The following is a 7,898-nucleotide window of genomic DNA, read 5'->3' on the forward strand; positions in this document are numbered from 1 at the left end:
TACAGTTAAAGTAGGTGAACTTTACAGTATATTGAATTATATTTCAATAAAGCTATTTAAAATACCTATGCTTGAACAAGATACAGTTTTCTTTCTTTCTCATGTGAGAGTTTAGGAGTGGAGAGTTTAGAAGTGCAAACATCCAATTTTTGTATGGCCTTCAATGAGCTGAGCCTCTTCCGTCAGCCCAGGGCCAATAGGAACTCAAGAGTTCGTGCCTCCTACATAGCTACTCTTGAAGACTTTGTCTTTGGGTTCTAGCAAAACAGCACCCAGTTTTCAAGTCTGATTTGAATCTGCAATCTTCTCATATGAGTCGCCGCATAACTAGATCGGATTTAATGAATCTATTTCTTTATTCTGAATTCTTTTCATACTCTTCCGAACTGTCCTATGTCAATACTTGGATGGCGCTCGACTGTGTTTAATGTTTGCTCCTCACTTGCTGCTGTGAAGATCACTCAGCTAACAGCGATGATCAAAATCAGGTTCTTAGCTCCCAAGTGTGCAAAACCAAGTAAGAAGCGTCAGTTAGGGAATGCTGTCCTCATGTTTGTTGTCCTCTAGAGACCAGGGTTGAGGTCATTTTTGTTTCAATAAGAACAAAATGTGTTAATTAACAGAAATCAAAATTAGCCATTGCTATTTTATATGTTCAGGTGGGGCCTTCCTATATCAACCTTGTGGCCAACAGGCATGGAGAGATCACTTTGATAAGTATTTCTGGTTTCTTTGAGAATCATTATTCTATCTTATGAGTATTCTGAGTTATAAATGAAAAGCAGCCTTGTTGCTGATCATTCCCTCATTCTTTCTTGTTAGGATTATGCACAGTTACTGGACAGCCATGCATATTCTGGGCACCATTAACCACATGTTTGGTCTGGGTCCTGTCCTCATCTCCTTAGGTCCTCTTAGTAAAACAGAGGAAAGAAAATACGTCATGGGAAGGTGGTGAGTGTTAGGCAAAAATATAAAACACTTAGCACATGGTAAGTTCTCAAAAATGTTAGCAATTACTATTTTCAAGACAATTTGCATGTTCTGAGACAAATGTCTGCCAAATATGTTGATTTATCACTGAAGAATAAAAACATGGTCCTTTTGGCGGGGAAAAAAAAAATCCAACCCTGTCATCTCAAATTTTTTCTTAGTATGTATTACAATCCTCCATATATAAGTAAAAAAAATCATATTGGTACTGTGTGTGGCAATAGCATGCTCTTTAATTTCAATTCCTGCCCCTCTTTCCTGGTGTTCCATTTTATGGGATTCCTTTTCTCTGTGTTGAGTGGGGTTTTCCTGATTTTCCTCCAGGGACTTTGGTAGGAAAAAAGTGGAAGGTGACGAGAACACCCTCTGTCTTAGATCTCTCTCATTTGAAGTAACTGGCGCCCTGAGCAGGGCTCTGAGGACATCGAGGACTGCAGGATGTCATTCCCAGCCCTTCTGTGTGCAAGTACGCACACCCCACAGCTGTACGTGACGCACCAGGGGCAGAGGGCTTGTGCCTTATGACTCACTCTGTAAGTAACAGCTCTTCTGGGAAGTAATTTACATACCGATGGAATATGCTTTTGTGGGCTTCTGTGTTGAAAAGTCATTGTCCTTCATGCACTGCATACGCCAGTGTCAACCAAGGCAGCCTCATCAGCAAGACAAATCTTGATTCTCCATGAAAATCCAGACGTCGGGTCTAGAAAATATAAGAATGATCTTAAAATGTTTCTATCTCTACGTACACATATTCCCACATGTAAAATATGTTCTCACAATTGCAAACACATACAAGCATGAATCTATATGTACTTGATGCCTGATTGATAGAGAAAGGCAAAATTCAGGAGGAATTGAACATTTTTAAAGAAATTTAAGGGCTATGTTCTATTATCCAGGGACTGGAATTCAGCTCTTTTCTATCTCTGAAGATTGTTTTTTATTCATTATTTTTATTAACACATAATATGTTAGTAGCCCCAGGGGTACAGGTTCTCTGAAGGTTTAACACAGTGTTTTCACCTTTACCCATTGATTCCATGAAGCTCTCCTTTTCTGGGTATCTAAAAGAGTGAAAATATCAAACAGGCTTCTACTAAAGCAGAATGAAGAACTATCCCAGAACTACAAATTTCGAACTCAAAAACTACACATTTCCTTTCATCAGAGATAGGCTTTGACTCAAATTCCTACATTCAAAATGAATTAAAAAACTCATCTCCCCCAGAACTGCCTTATCTCCCATTGTCAGGCCTATGACCTCGTTGGCCAAAGAACGGGTCACATTAGAAGAGAGTGGAATCCTGTTGGCAGAAGACAGAGGTACATGGGCTCATGCCATTCTTCCAGAGCTCAGGTGTCCAATGGCAGGAAGTGGGTAGACAGTGTCTGCAGGGCATAAACCAGAAACACATGGTCTAAGGGGCCATTTAATTCACAATTTCAAAAATGATAGCAAATTATGAATGAAAAATCAAATGCTCAACACAACGGCCATGGTTTTCTTATGTCCGAGCTTGTAAGTATCAGCAGGGAAATGAACAGCTGTCTAAGATAATGATTACATACACGGACAGACAACACAATCCTGGGGACTTCTCATGCTGACTAAAATCCATATTGTAACCTAGATTTTCCTGATCTGCTGCTATGTTCTACATATGTGCAATGAGAAAATTACAACTGAAAAAGGAAATTAATGTACGTAAAGGCAAATTGGGGCAGCATCAGAAAGGCTTAACGAACCCTGGATTGGAAATCAGGAGGCATGAGTTTCGATGTGATCATCTGGCGAGTGACTGTATGGCTCCAAGAAAAACAAGAAAATTAGTATATATGGAGCACATTTTACTAGCCCTGAGTAGGACGCTGTATATATTGTGATACCATTTAATAATCTTAATACCTCTGCGAGTTACATAAATTACTGCTACAGCACAACTGAGTAAAAAGTTTCATGTGGCTATTATCTGTGTGGCAAGGGAATCAATGAAAAGATTTCTCAACCTGTTGAAGTCATTACTTTGGTAGGCAGAAAAGATTTTCATCTGAATCCTATCACATGAGATATTAGTAGTGTCATTTCAAGATACCTTCTTATACCATCTAACACCTTGATGGCCACCTTGATCATGTATTTGCTAAAAGCTTAAAATTCACATGCATTTTGTTTTTTATATTGAAGCAAGAATTTAATTTGGGAAACCCTAGGTCTCTTAGACAATGGTTTGAAAACCATTGTTTTAGTTCTTTGAGTCGGTGTTTCTGTATATTAGCAGAAAAATAATAAATGGAATGTTTTAAAATAAGAAAATAGGGGCGCCTGGCTGGCTCAGTGGGTTAAAGCCTCTACCTTTGGCTCAGGTCATGATCCCAGGGTCGTGGGATCAAGCCCGGCATCAGGCTTTCTGCTCAGCAGGGAGCCTGTTTCCTCCTCTCTCTCTGCCTGCCTCTCTGCCTGCTTGTGATCTCTCTGTCTCTGTGTCAAATAAATAAATAAAAATCTTAAAAAAATAAAATAAAAAATATATAAATAGCAATTAGTCCATATATAAGGGAAGCTACCATTAATATTACTGCAGATAATCTCTTTTCTATGCAATAAGAAATATCCTCCAATAATTAGTATGCTTATTTTGAATACCTTAGCAAATGAGAGTAAGCATTTGTGTGTGTCAGAGTAAGCTGTCTTCTGACCTGAGAGTAAGGGAAAATCAAATCTCAGTTATATAAACAACCCTTTAAGATGTGATGCCTTGGTCACGTTATCAGAAAGAATGAAGTCTTATATGAGATAACTCATTTTCTAAGGACCTTCTATAGGTCAGTTTGTATATGGGTCATAGATGTCACATTTCAATCAGTTGATTGCGAAAAGATTAATAGAGACAGTTCATTATGAAATGATGTATGTCAACTCTTTCTCAGTAAAACTGGAAAAAAACATTTTTTTAAGATTTTATTTATTTGAGAGAGAAAGAATGAGAGGAGAGAGATCAGTGGGAGAAACAGACTCTCTGGCGATCAGAGAGCCCCATGGGGGACTCGATCCCAGACTCTAGGATCATGACCTGAGCAGAAGGCAGTTGCTTAACTAACTGAGCCACCCAGGAGCCCCTGGAAAAAAATTTTTAAGGAGGCAGAGTTAAGGCAAATGAGGAACAGGGAAGCATCAAAGCCACCACCCCTTGGCTTGAAGGGGAAAAGGAAGGGGGAGGGATTACCAGATACCTGTCAAGAGCTGTGGCCCTACCCGGAGAAACAGAGCCGTGGCCAACACACGACTTGGCCCAGAGGGAGGCTGGAGAATAAATGCCTCTACTTTTCTCTTCCCTTCCCATTTCTTGTTGTACTTCCTATTGGCCATGCCACCTGGAAGCCAGAGGAAAGTGATTGATGGAGTCAATAGAGATCAATATCTCCGGTCCAGAGCAGTGTAGTGAAGGGTGGAGAGCAAACAGGGTATCCAAACAAATGCCTTTCTAATAGTGATTCACTTGTTGATTCTTCCATTCTTCCACGGCAAGCACCTTTGTAAGCACCAATTACGTTTAAGATGTAAGAGTTCACGTAAAGGCTGATATCAGAAGAAGGGGGAGGAACTGCGTAAGTAATCACCCGTGTTCTCAGGGAGTTTTAAAGATAATTAGAAAAGTACATGAAGATTGCCAGGCAGAGAGCGACAGGCATAAACTCAGTCGGGCGGGGTTACAGGAATTCAGTGTTAAGGAACCACGACTGAAGCAATGAGGAAGGGCTTAATGGAAGGCATAGCCTTTGAAATTGGTCCTGCAAAATGGGCAAAATATCCAGGGAAAGAGTTGATGGGGAGACAGCCCACATGGAGGAAAACAGTGGGAAACCAGGAAGTGGCGGGAGGTAAGCCCTGTCCGGCGAAGTCGATTGGGACTGAGTGCTCCTTTGATGAAGTCATGGGCAATAAAAACAGAAATAAAGTCAGACAAAACAGACTACCTGCCCAGTCCCAATCTCACACACATGTTCATGTGTGTTAAAAACAAGACTGTGTTCGTGCAAAACCTCAACAAGGCATTTCTGAGGAAAATGTAAAAGCAATGCGGTGAACGATATGATCTGACAGGAGCGTATCTTCTGCTGGAAGACAAAATTCAGTATGCACCCTGAGCATTCTTTCCTTTATTCTAGCTTTATTCTGACTTTACTCTTGCATGGTTTCCAGGGCGATCGCAACTGGGATAACAGCACCATCTAGTGTGTTCTAGTCTTATGTTAAGTTCAAGGACTTCTGATCTGTTTCTAATACTACACAGAATCTCTTCAAGAGTACCAAAACAACAACTGTGAAAAACCCTCCCATCCATTTGGGGTTTTAAAACTTGCAGTTTGATAAATTGGAATTTGTGGGGATTTGTGGTATTTCTAAAGAATCCCCCTAAAAGAAAATTACCATATGTCATCAATACCTGAGATGAGGAAAGTAGAAAAAGTAATTTCTTTTTTTTTTTTAAAGATTTTATTTATTTATTTGACAGACAGAGATCACAAGTAGGCAGAGAGGCAGGCAGAGAGAGAGGAGGAAGCAGGCTTCCCACTGAGCAGAGAGCCTGATGTGGGACTCGATCCCAGGACCCTGAGATCATGACCTGAGCCGAAGGCAGCGGCTTAATCCACTGAGCCACCCAGGCGCCCGAAAAAGTAATTTCTCATCATGTTGTGGTTTGCCTAATCTGGCAACTAAAATACAAACAACAGTATTAATTAATTTTCAGTGGAGAACAAATGACACTTTTATTTCTAGGTGCAATTTTAAACATATAAATTAAACAACACATATCATGTACATTAAATATCCATGATCGCCATTTAATTATAAAATGAAAAATAAAAGGTCCAAGGACTATTTATTTTAGTAATCAGAATATGAAAATGAACTTTGAGCCATACATCATAAACTAATTCTGGAAAATAATCAGGTCATGAAGCAGGAAAACCATCACTAAGGAGAATCTCGGTTTCATTTGTCCTGCTGCTCCCTGTGCTAAGTGAGACCAAGAGAATGATGAGAAGTGGTGGAACCAAGGATCAGACTGAGGAGGAAAAAGAAGGCAAAATGGAAAAGAATAGTGGGAATTCACGGGGACGAAGGAATGAAAGTCACACTTCTTATCTCTCCATTTCCCATCCTTCAGAAGTCTAAATCTGGACATCAGACTCGCAAGCCCACAAAGGTTTTTTTTCTTCTTTTTTTTATTATGTTCAGTTAGTTTTCGATGTAGTGTTCAATGATTCATCACTTGCATAGAACACCCAGTGCTCATCACAACACGTGCCTTCCTTAATACCCATCACCATGTTACCCTCACTTTGTTTCCGGGGGTCCACAGTCTCTCATGGTTTGTGTACCTCCCGGATCTCTTCCCCTTCCATTTTCCCTCCCTTCCCCTAAGGTCCTCCATGCTATCAGTGCAACCATATAATAATATGATAATGGGTAATGGAACATATGAGTGCAACCATATGATAATTGTCCTTTCTGCTTGACTTACTTCACTTAGCATAATCCCCTCCAGTTCCATCCATGTCGATGCAAATGGTGGGTATTCATCCTTTCTGAGGGCTGAGTAATATTCCATTGTACACATGAACCACATCTTCTTTATCCTATTCATCTGCTGAAGGGCATCTTGGCTCCTTCCATACTTTGGCTATTGTGAACATTGCTGCTATGAACATTGGGGTGCATGTGCCCTTCTTTTCACTACATCTGTATCGTTGGGGTAAATACCCAGTAGTGCACTTGCTGGGTCATAGGGTAGCTCTATTTTTAATTTCTTCAGGAACCTCCATGCTGTTTTCCAGAGTGGCTGTATCGGCTTGCATTCGCACCAACAGTGTAAGAGGGTTCCTGTTTCTCCACATCCTCGCCAACATTTGTTGTTTCCTGTTTCGTTAATTTTTGCCATTCTGACTGGTGTGAGGTGGTATCTCATTGTGGTTTTGATTTGAATCTCCCTGATGGCTAGTGATATTGAGCATTTTTCTATGTGTCTGTTAGCCATTTGGTATTTTCAACAAGCATACCAGGGGATTTTCAGGTGAAAATATGCTTTTATGAAAGCAATGTGAATCCTCTGGTTTTTGTTTTCTTCACCAATGAAAGATTTTTCTCTCTTTACTTCATGCAACCATTATCGTTTGCTCTTTGAATAAAAGGTCACATATATTAATAGATTAATACTGCATAATTGTTAGCAACTATGATTCTTATAATTTCTGTTACATTTACTCTAATTAAGGGTTCAAAGTGCAAAATCTGAACTCTCCCATTTAAAACAGAAGCATTTCTTTTACTAAAAACTAAATAAGATATTAACAAATATATAAAATATTTTATTTAAGGTCCACTATAGACTTCTACAAGATATGCTAATTATTATTATTATTATTTTTTTTTTTTTTTGCCTCACTACTCTCCGGTCACCAAGAACCAGCATTCAACCATCCTCAAGAGTCATTTCCTTCCTCTGACTCTCTGTCTCCCCACACCCACCTGCATAGCAAACTTCAACAAACTTTAAAGACACAGATCCAATGTCATCTTTCTTGAGAATTCCTTCACGAGCTTCATGACATAGGACTGACTACTTCAACCCCAGCCCCTCCTCTGCGCTCCCCACACAGGTAACACTAAGCTGCATCTATGTTATGTCTCTCTCTACCAGTCGAGCAGGAAGCCCTTCAAGAGAGGATGGTTTCTTAGTCACTTTATAGTCCAGGATCCAGTACAGTGTAGATAGTAAGTGTTCATAAACCATAAATAAGTGTTTCTAGATTGAATGTATAAGCAATTCTAAGCACCCGCTCATCTTGAAAACTGTACCAAAGTGAATTTTGTTCTAAAGTCATACTTTGAAGTGTCA

General features: G+C 39.7%; 1 long non-coding RNA gene across 1 annotated transcript; it reads right to left on the reverse strand.

Annotated features, from left to right (window-relative positions):
• Positions 1 to 1,587: 1,587 nt before the first annotated feature.
• LOC309855489 lies at positions 1,588 to 4,301 on the reverse strand. The gene is made up of 3 exons (XR_014306831.1): positions 4,250 to 4,301; positions 2,258 to 2,385; positions 1,588 to 1,696 (listed from the first exon to the last, which is right to left on the reverse strand). It is a non-coding gene; the product is annotated as an uncharacterized lncRNA (long non-coding RNA).
• Between the last annotated feature and the right edge of the window lie 3,597 nt (positions 4,302 to 7,898).

The sequence above is a fragment of the Mustela nivalis genome (assembly GCF_964662115.1).
Source record: "Mustela nivalis genome assembly, chromosome: 20".
NCBI lineage: Eukaryota > Metazoa > Chordata > Mammalia > Carnivora > Mustelidae > Mustela > Mustela nivalis.